This window comes from Neovison vison, chromosome 9 (genome assembly GCF_020171115.1).
Source record: "Neovison vison isolate M4711 chromosome 9, ASM_NN_V1, whole genome shotgun sequence".
Lineage (NCBI taxonomy): Eukaryota > Metazoa > Chordata > Mammalia > Carnivora > Mustelidae > Neogale > Neogale vison.
In genome coordinates this window covers 15,414,509-15,425,001 of record NC_058099.1, presented here as the reverse complement: position 1 = coordinate 15,425,001, position 10,493 = coordinate 15,414,509, and the positions used below count along the sequence as shown (strand labels likewise).

At 43.8% G+C, this 10,493-nt stretch overlaps 1 long non-coding RNA gene across 1 annotated transcript in view; it reads left to right on the top strand.

Annotated features, from left to right (window-relative positions):
- Positions 1 to 10,321: 10,321 nt before the first annotated feature.
- Positions 10,322 to 10,493, top strand: part of LOC122916851 — a 102,191-nt gene continuing 102,019 nt past the window's right edge. Inside the window, exon 1 of the long non-coding RNA XR_006386314.1 lies at positions 10,322 to 10,358. This is a non-coding gene — a long non-coding RNA (uncharacterized LOC122916851). The remainder of the gene's footprint in view (positions 10,359 to 10,493) is intronic.

The following is a 10,493-nucleotide window of genomic DNA, read 5'->3' as shown; positions in this document are numbered from 1 at the left end:
ACATATACATACACACATATATATATACATATGTATATATACACACCCACACATACATCTCTATGTTTGTATGTAGTTTTTATTGGTTGATTGACTATTTGATTGATGTAATCTGACACAGACATGTAATTAAAATAATCTAAAGAATACTTGCTTGATTGATCTCTGAGTTTTTATATTTATTTTTTTTCCTTAATGATTTTATGGTCCTGAAATGAGTTATTCTAATCATTGTGATTATTTTAAAACTGTGAAATCGCAGTGTGACTACTGAATTGAGTACTTGGCTTTGGGCTTTTGGTGATTTTAAAAACAAGTAAGTGAGGGGTGCCTGGGTGGCTCAGTGGGTTAAAGTCTCTGCCTTTGGCTTGGGTCATGGTCTCAGGGTCCTCAGATCAAGCCCCGCATCAGGATCTCTGCTCGCCAGGGAGCCTGCTTCCTCCTCCCTCTCTCTGCCTGCATCTCTGCCTACTTGTGATCTCTGTCTGTCAAATAAATGAATTTAAAAAAATCTAATAAATAAATAGATAAATAAATAAGTGAATGTCTTTACCAGGAGCTGAGCGAAGGCAGTAAGCACTGTGTCAGTTTATGTCGAGAGAGAGTATCTATAGGGAAAGTTTATGTGGAGTCCTTGAGTGGGTGCAAGGGACATTAATGTGGTCCAGGATGTCTTGGCGACATTCCTAACTCTGTCCCTGATTTGCTGGGGGAGCTTGGACTAGTCATTCCTCTTTCTAAGCATCATGGTCCCAGGGTCTGCTGATTTGCAGATTTGGATTTCTCTTGGTGCCCATCTCAGCTCAAACCTGGTTTCCTCAACTGGGTCTCCTCTGACCCCTCGCTCAAAGGGTTGCTTCTTCCCTGCCTACAGTAACTCTTTATCACACATCCTATTTTACTTTTCTTCATTGCAGAGTAACTATATGAAATTGTCTGTTTACTATTTTGTTCATGTGTTTATTGTCTGTCTCCCTGAACTCTAATGTGAGCTCCATGGAAACCACAGGGAACAGAGGCAGATGTACCAGGAGGCAAATGAAGTTTAAGCTTTAGGACTCTGGGACTTGCATTAGCATTGTGATCACATGGTTATGTGTGTTTTCTTTCTTCTTTTTTTCACAATTTTCAAAGGGAAAGTATTGCATTACATAATTGATCAAGACTACTGTCTCTTTTTAGTCTGAACCTTCCTTTATTACACTTTGCTTCTTCTCCAGTGGTGTGGGCCTTTCTGCATGTAGCTAAGGGAATTTTAAATAGGTCTATATTTGGTAAAGTTTGGTGAGGTGTATTTTTGTGGTTTGTCCTCCCTTCTGTGACTAGTTGTCATTAAAAAGATTCCACAGGTCAGTAAAGGGGCAGAGCTATGACTCAAGTGGATAGGTATCTTCTAGTACTAATGATCTTAACATGTAGAGTCATCACCTTTTTGTAAATTCAGTGATAAATCAGCAGGTATCTTTTTCCAAAATTTATTAGTATGATAATACAAATCTGACCACGTGTCAGCATTTAACACTCATTCCAGACCTGCCTTCTTTGCTGCAAACATAGTTCTAGTCTCAGTATCCACTGTTGTCTGGCTTGTTCGCTGTACTCTATCTGAACTAAATCCTTGGTTGTATTAGACCACTAGGATGCCTGGGTGGCTCAGTCAGTTAAGCATCCGACTCTCCATCTCAGCTCAGGTCTTGATCTTAGGGTTGTGAGTTCAGGCTCTGCATCAGGCCCCATGCTGGGTGTGGAGCCACCTTTAAAAAAGAAAAAAGACTATTTGACTGCCTTTTCCCACCATTTTCATTGGTCCAAACCACTTTGTCCAGCTGAGTCTTTGCGTGTTCTCACTCACTTCTTGCTGATTTGGCATAAACTATAGACTTCAACAAAGTTAGCATGAAAGTCGTACTATGCCAATCCAACGTGGACCTTGATCACAAACTGGTTCATGAGTATTGTCAACACAAGGAATATTTAAATTACATTTTGCATGAGAAGACCTGAAATTCTCTGAAATCGGAATGCTCACATATTAAGGAAATTTGATACTAGTTTTCCCACAATGATATCAATGCTAAATATTAACCTACTAATTTTCAATAATGAATTGGGGAGAATAATGGGAAATTTTTGAAGCGTCAATTAAGAAAAAAAAAAAATAGCACCAGAGGGGGAAAATAACTATTTCCAAATCTCTCTATAGAAAATAGTATAAAAACATCACCATATGAAAATATCATAGTATACAGGTAAAATGTAGACAACAATGTAGAGGTACAATATGTTGGTTATAAAGAAAATCATGTTTTTCTGGTTTTTGTGAAATATATGTCAGCATTTCAGCCTTGTCAGCTGATTACCATTGCCAGTTGTTATGATTCTTTTCTAAGGTAAAGATTTACTTTCAAGTTTAAACTTTTATTCATTATTTCTGTATTCATTTCTTAAGGGGAGTCCATGATTTTACAGTTTCTACCCTATAGGATCCAGCCTGGCAGGGAACTTGTGTTTTCCCTGAAGCTTGTATTTCCAGATTTTAGAACCGGGAGAGAGTCAACAAATGTTTGCAAGAATCACAAGATGTTTTCTCAGAGTCTTTTTCAGCTTGATTTGCTATTTCTTTTGAGAACTCTATGATAGAAACTTTGACCTTTATTTCTTAGAGGCCGTGGGGAATTGCTCCAAGGAGATCTGTTCCTGGCGAGGATTACAGAATCCACTTTTAACAAGCACACCAGCACATTCATAAGCCATCCTCTGCGACCCCCTGAAGCAGGCTCTGCGGCCTCTGCGGCCACCCCATGCTCACAAAGAAACCTCCTCTTCCTGCCTGAGCTTTGCTGTCGGTAGCACCTCCCTGAGGTCCTGGCTTCCAACAGTAAAGCAGGTCACATGTAAGTTCCCTGCCCCCATCCCGAGTCTGCCTTGCCGCCTTTACCCCATAGTTCATAGATCACAAATGTGTCCTCTGTTGGCGATCTTGAGATGCTACACACATATTCTCTTCTGATATTTGGCAATTCTGTTGGGAGATCCATAAGGATAGATTACATCATTCACCTGTAGGAACAAAAACAACAAAGAATAAAGCAATCCAAATATTTTCTTTTTACCTTTTTCTCATCACCCCTTGTAGAATAAAGTTCATACTCTTAGCATGAAAATCAAGGTTCTTCCTTATCTGGCTTTAACCACCTGTCCTATTGGATTTTAACCTACAAAGACACAGTGCTGGGAATGGTACAGCCTTCTTGCCATCATCATAATTGTGCTTGGGACTTCCTGAGAAGTGTCCAGCCTATGTGCCTGTTAAAAATAAACTTTCCTGATCTCCTCTGAATTCCATACGCTTTTTTTTTCAATTTATTTATTTTCAGAAAAACATTATTCATTATTTTTTCACCACACCCAGTGCTCCATGCAATCCGTGCCCTCTATAATACCCACCACCTGGTACTCCAACCTCCCACCCACCCCCCGCCACTTCCAACCTCTCAGATTGTTTTTCAGAGTCCATAGTCTCTCATGGTTCACCTCCCCTTCCAATTTCTCTCAACTCCCTTCTCCTCTCTAACACCCCTTGTCCTCCATGCTATTTGTTATGCTCCACAAATAAGTGAAACCACATGATAATTGACTCTCTCTGCTTGACTTATTTCACTCAGCATAATCTCTTCCAGTCCCGTCCATGTTGCTACAAAAGTTGGGTATTCATCCTTTCTGATGGAGGCATAATACTCCATAGTGTATATGGACCACATCTTCCTCAAAATGGATAAAAGACCTCAAGGTGAGAGAGGAATCCATCAGAATCCTAGAGGAGAACATAGGCAGTAATCTCTTCGATATCAGCCACAGCAACTTCTTTCAAGATATGTCTCCAAAGGCAAAGGAAACAAAAGCGAAAATAAACTTTTGGGACTTCATCAAAATCAAAAGCTTCTGCACAGCAAAGGAAACAGTCAAGAAAACAAAAAGGCAACCCACGGAATGGGAGAAGATATTTGCAAATGACAGTACAGACAAAAGGTTGATATCCAGGATCTATAATGAACTCCTCAAACTCAACACACATGAAACAGGCAAACATATCAAAAAATGGGCAGAAGATATGAACAGACACTTCTCCAATCAAGACATACAAATGGCTATCAGACACATGAAAAAATGCTCATCATCATTAGCCCTCAGGGAGATTCAAATTAAAACCACATTGAGATATCACCTTACACCAGTTAGAATGGCCAAAATTAACAAAACAGGAAACAACATGTGTTGGAGAGGATGTGGAGAAAGGGGAACCCTCTTACACTGTTGGTGGGAATGCAAGTTGGTGCAGCTTCTTTGGAGAACAGTGTGGAGATTCCTCAAGAAATTAAAAATAGAGCTTCCCTATGACCCTGCAATTGCACTCCTGGGTATTTACCCCAAAGATACAGATGTCGTGAAAAGAAGGGCCATCTGTACCCCAATGTTTATAGCAGCAATGGCCACGGTCGCCAAACTATGGAAAGAACCAAGATGCCCTTCAACGGATGAATTCCATACGCTTTTTGCTCTTCCTCATCATCTGTGTTTATCTAACTCTGTATTATGCTTTCTTTAATGACAAAAATACAAATCCCCTTGATCTTTGTTTCAAATATTGGAATTAAAAAAGAGCACTGTATATAGTAGATATTCATTGGGAGCCTACTGAGTTGAATCTGTTGCCATCAGACACAGTCCAGTCTTAATCTGTCCAGAGTTAGCAAAAATAACTGTGTGCCTAACACAGTGCCTGACGTAGGATAGAAGGTAATGGAATGAGTAATGGGTATTAATCCCTATTAAAACAAGATCATTATATTCATTAAAACTCAAGAATCTCACCCACAAAACAATAATGATAATAATAATAATAATAATAGTAAAATTTATAATCTTTTCTTTGAGGCAGAGACTGTGCTAAACACTTTTAAGGGTGTTATCTTAGAATGTCAGGTTGTCTTATTTTCCCCATTTTATAGATGATGAAACTGATATTTAAAAAGATGAAATAAATCACTTAAAGTTACACAATTAATAGGGAGCAGAGGCAGGATTTGAACCCAATTTTGATCGATTTGAGCTCCAGTATGCCTCATTACTATGCTATATCTTGCCTCTCATTATATTAATATAGAGCAATAAATTATAACCTGATTTGTATTTATACTTTTCTTTCTTTTCAAAGAAATCTCCTCTTTAAATCCATGTGCATGACATGCTGTCCCCGCCATTCTTTCTAAGAACGAATTGGGACTTCTTTTCAGTTAATTTTTATTTTCTGTCTTTCATGCCATCTCTGTCCTTCTGACACCAGTGGAGTTACATCTTCCTTGCAGTTTCCAACCTCAACTAGCAAAGAATAAGGCTCTTGGCTCTGCAGTCCGAGAAACTAACCTTGGCATAATGAATGACCTGCAGCTTCAAATGCCTCTGGAATGCCTAAAGACCACGGCTCCATGCATCTGGAATGTGGAATGGCCCCCGCGTTAGCCAGGTGACCCACAGCTGCACGCCCCTGGAATGAGAAATATATTCTGCCTCCTAGAATACCAAATGCTCAAGGAAAAAGGAGTGGATAAGCCTTCCTGCTGAGGAAGAAGCCATGGTGGTGACTGCTATGAGATAACTATCTGTTCGTACTAATCACACCTGACTCTGAGTCAGGGCCGCTTCTTTGAACCACCTGCTGGAAAATATCTGACCCTCGCCAAATCAGAGAAACAGATCTCTTCTCGTGGGTAGAAATGTGCTCTCCTCATTTTGTGCTTCCTTTACTTTGCCTAAAAGAAGAAACAGAGATCTTGTTTGCAAAATTTTCATTTTCCCAGTGCATTAATTTGGACTTGCAAAGCTTTGTATTCCCTTTAGACAGGATCGGCATCTACAAAGTCCTGTTCGGAGAACGCGGTTCCCCGGCGCTCTTCCCGCAGTGAGAGGGCCTGAACCCTTCCTGGAAGTCACTGGCAAAGCAGAAAAGGTGTAAGGATATTGGCATCAATCCTGCTCTGTAACTGGGATTTTAATGATTTCTATCCCCCTTTTCTTTCATCATCTTTTGTTTTTCCCAGTGCCATTCCTCACTGAATATTTCCTTTTCTTTTTCTTCTTTTCCCCCTTTCTCTTTCCCATTGCATTTCAATGCACTGGTTTTAAAAGGAGGATTTGCAAACTGAGTATTAAAACTCCAGGGCACTACGGCTCCAAAATCTATAAGACGATAAGAAGATAAGAGGCCAAACCCACTGAAAACTTCCCTCCTGGTGCCTGTGGAACTGCATGTTGGTCTCTAACACCCCTAAGCCAAAGCAATCTGCCCACCTCCTCCCCACCCCACCCTTCCTGCCTAATGCAGGCAGATAAACTTAGCATTAAAATTCCCACACTTTGGCAAATGAGTACCCAGGAGGCTGCTGACTCAATCAAGGCTTGTTTTACTTACAGTGTAGTACTGAGAAAAGGCCATAAACTCCAGCCTGACAGATCTGTAATGCTCATTTCAATATGCTTTCCCTGTGTGCGGGCTTGCTGATGAACTTTCATATTCCGCCAACAAAATATAACAAACATATTAACGATGTGTGGTAAATTGCCACTGGATATAGTGGGTCCTGATGACGGAAATAGTTGTGAGTAAATGAGAATGTCTGGCTGCCTAATACCACTTTGGGGTCCAAGATGATGCACTGTCCTGGAGGGATGTGCGCAGAGAAAGAGGGGGCAAGTCAGCTCTAGAGGGACATGGATGCCTTTGCCCAGGGCAAATGGGGCATTGGAAACCCAAGACAACAGGATGGGAGAACCATAGATGGTGTCTACTTAAACTTATTAATCTGATGTATATTAAAATCAAGAGCCAGAGAGGGGATGTGAGAAGCCCAAAGCTGCACAGTAAGCTTTGTGCCTGAATCACAGCCCAGTGTTCATCTGGTTGGCAGATTTGATGGATACCAGGAACTATCTTTTAGAAAGGAGTTGGACAGAAATAATATCAGGAATATTCTTGGACTCAAGTCAGTCCTGCATTCATTAGTAGCAAAAAGCACTGCTGGGCTTGCCTTTCTCTTTATCTGTAGTGCTCAACCTTTCTTTTGGGTGCATTAAGGGACACCAAAGGGTGATTTAGGCGAGTATATGGTAGTTGTTTGATACTGCAACCCCAAAAGGACAAGTATAATTCCTTTACAATCGTCATAGATTGCCATTATAATTCTGACTCCAATTCTAATGTGTGTCTTTTCTCCCCAAAACCACCAAACCATTTTCTGATACCAGCTGGGTGTCTGTACTACAATCCAAAATTGATTCACACTGTCTACCTGGAGACAGTGTCAGATTCCACAGGTTAATCTCTCAGTCCCACAAAATTTCTCTCTACTTCAGACGCCTGTCCCAAGTCCAGGTGTTACCTGTGCTCCTGACCAAGTCATCACTTGTGTCAGTATACAGTTAGGATTTCCGGTTACCAAAAAGATTGTGGAAAATATTTTTAAGTACACCATACTCTAAAATATAATTATTGTTGAAAATTCTTATCTTACTTATATCTATTTAATTCATTGTTCTTAATTATGTTTAGATTAGTCATGAAAATTTCATGAGACTGTAAACAGCTACCCATCATCTTAAATTATCTTTCTGCCTGATAAATTCTGTAACACAGATACCATAAGCTTATTTGACTTTTAGTAAACCCAAGGAGAATAAAAGTATTACATTTAATGCTGATAACTCTAAAGACATGCCTATTTTAATTAAACCAGCAAACTTAAACTAGCTTTTATTTACCAAAGATTATCCTAGATCCCAGGAACTTGAAAAACATTTGGGTTAGTTTTTTGTATTCTGAGAGTACAAGATGCAAATCAAGATGTTACAGCTTTTGCTTTAAAATTTTAGCCATGAGACATATAATAATTCAAAATCCACTCGTTTATAACAGAACAGTTGTATCCAAGTTGCGTTTCTGGCAGATGGAATAAGTTAAGGTTTTCTGCTCAGGTGACTAAAGCGTCTTAATATTTCTGAAAGAGACTTTTAAGATAGTTTATAGGCCTAGTTTTCAAAACAGGTTCCCCCCCCCTTCCCTTCTTGCAAGAATTACCTTGGCTCCTGTAGATGACAAGGTAGAAGACTTTGATCTCAAAACTCAGAGAGAAATAATGCAAGTTTCCCCAAGAAGGACTTTTGTTCTCTCAGCCCAGATCTTTTATAATATCTGCGAGCCCTTTGGGATAAATAGGGGAAGTTTTGGGTATTTGGTTAAAAAAAAAAAAAAAGTAGGAGGGCTTTGAATTGTTTCTAGAGCCAAATTCCTGCTCTTATAAAGACTCAATCTGTAGGACAAAGACAGTCATTTGTAATTCTTCATAGAAATGGTTTGCAACTAGAATAATACCAAGAGGCTTGTAAACGATCCAACAGTATTTTTTAAAGATTTTATTTATTTATTTATTTGAGAGACATCACAAATAGTCAGAGAGGCAGGCAGAGAGAGAGGGGGAAGGAGGCTCCTTGCTGAGCAGAGAGCCTGATGCGGGGCTGGATCCCAGGACCCTGAGATCATGACCTGAGCCGAAGGCAGCAGCTTAACCCACTGAGTCACCCAGGCGCCCTCCCCATCCAAGAGTATTACTTTCCATTTGCTTTTTTTGTATCAGGAAGATCTTCAACTAAGATGAAAATGAAAGGATTCCTATGTTCCCGATTTAATGCTATGTGTCTCGGGAATGTTTTACCAAATCCTTCCACAAAGGCTTCGGGTACACAGTTTCATTCTAGCTCAGGGAGAAGGCCTTCAAAAATAAATAAATTTCTCTTGGGCATTACATACCAGCTTCCAATCTGACCAGCTTCTGACCATGAGGCTCCCAAAAACAAAACTAGCAAACCGACCCATCGAAAACTCAAGAGGACCTTCCTAGGCTTCACCTGGGATCAACGGGAGGCATCCCTGGCAGCACGAACCACCTCAGGGACACAAAGGGCGTCGCCAAAGAGGGTGAAAAAGATACCAGCCTGCAGGGACCCAGAGCCTTTCCCGAAGAAAACCCAAAGGAAGACTCGGACCCATCGCTGCGGCATCTGCGGACAGCGGGTACCCGGCCCGCGCGGCGCGACCCGCACGGCTGTCCGGCCACCATGCGGGCGGGCCCAGCCCCACGGCTGCCCCGCCAAGGTCTCGGGACACGGAGACGAGACGAACGAGCGGGCAACGACCCTCCCTGGCAGGGAACAGAGGGACAACCAGTGCGAGCCGGAGAGCCAGCCCACAGCGGCCGTCTGGAAGACCTAACTCTCACCCAGTTCTGTTTTTGTTTTCCGTTTTCCTTTTCCGGCCGGTGAAGTCATGGCTTCGCCCCCCGACCTCCGACGGAAATCCACGAACCAGCTGCGGCGACCGTTCTTCGTCTTCGGGGGCTTTGGCCGCTTCCCCCGGGATCCCGCCCGCAGGCCCCAGAGCGAGCTGAGGTCCCAGCAGGTCTCACCGGGACACGAGACACCGGAGAGGAGGAAAAAGGACCTTCCCGCCGCCCTGCGCATTGAGGGCCCGGCTGCGACCCCTCCGTCTCTAGGGCACCTGCCGGGGCATCCGCTCATCCCGGACGGCCGGAAGTTCTCCGCGGTGGTCTCTGCGCGCAGGTTAACCTTGTGCGGCCGCGAAACAACAACCCCCTCACCCAGGGCCTCACGCGGGACCCAGCCCAGCTTACCTCCGACCCAGTCTGGGGGCCGAGGCCGAACCGCTCCAGTCTGGGCTCCGTCAGGTTTCAGAGTCGGACCTAGTCCAGCTCTGGTCGGTTTTAGGCCCAGTCCAACCCGACCCGGTTTGGTGTCCGAGGCGGTACCACTCGGTCCCGGGACCCGGTCTGGTTTCCGAGTCGGAACCACTCCGTCCCGGAACCCGGTTTGGCTTCTGAGTCGGAACCACTCCGTCCCCGGACCGGGTCTGGTTTCTCAGCCGGAACCATTCCGTCCCGGACCGGGTCTGGTTTCCGAGCCGGAACCACCCCGTCCCCGGACCGGGTCTGGTTTCCGAGTCGGAACCACTCCGTCCCCGGACCGGGTCCGGCTTCCGAGTCGGCGGGTCTGACCGCTGCAGCTCCCGGACCCGCCTGCAGGAGGGGCCGCCCCAGTGTGGAAGCTGCGCGCGCAGAGCCGCGGAGCTGGGATCCGGCCGCGTGCGGGGCCTGCCCGCCTGCTCCGGGGACCGCGAGGACGCGGCGGCGGCAGGAGACGAGCAGGTACCTGCGCCTCATTGCTCCTCACTCCGGGGAGCCTTGGGCTCGGGGCCCTTCAGTCCTCTCCTCCGTCACCGGACCTGTTCCCAGGTAAGCTGAAGCACATTAAAACCCCAAGATTCTGAGTATAAATTGCTTCCAGTGGGAGCAGCACCCGGCCCAGCAGCTGTACAGAATGAAAGAGTTCACAGAAGGAGCAGGAGAAGCGAGCGAGGAGAGGCCCAG